This window comes from Corvus brachyrhynchos, unplaced genomic scaffold (genome assembly GCF_000691975.1).
Source record: "Corvus brachyrhynchos isolate BGI_N302 unplaced genomic scaffold, ASM69197v1 scaffold132, whole genome shotgun sequence".
Taxonomy (NCBI): Eukaryota; Metazoa; Chordata; class Aves; order Passeriformes; family Corvidae; genus Corvus; species Corvus brachyrhynchos.
Window position 1 is genome coordinate 1,167 of NW_008236623.1, and position 295 is coordinate 1,461.

Genomic DNA, 295 nt, shown 5'->3' on the forward strand with positions numbered 1-295 from the left:
GGGACAGCCCCGGTGCCAGCGTCCCCACGGAGGTGCCACACCTGTTGTCCTGATGGAGGTGCCACACGTGGTGGCCCAGGGGACACTCCTGGTGGCCCCATGGAAGTGCCACACATGGTGGCCCAGGGGACACTCTTGGTGGCCCTATAGAAGTGCCACACCTGGTGGCCCAGAGGACACTCCTGGTGGCCCCATGGAAGTGCCACACATGGTGGCCCAGGGGACACTCCTGGTGGCCCCATAGAAGTGCCACACCTGGTGGCCCAGGGGACTCTCTTGGGGGGCCCATCCCGAG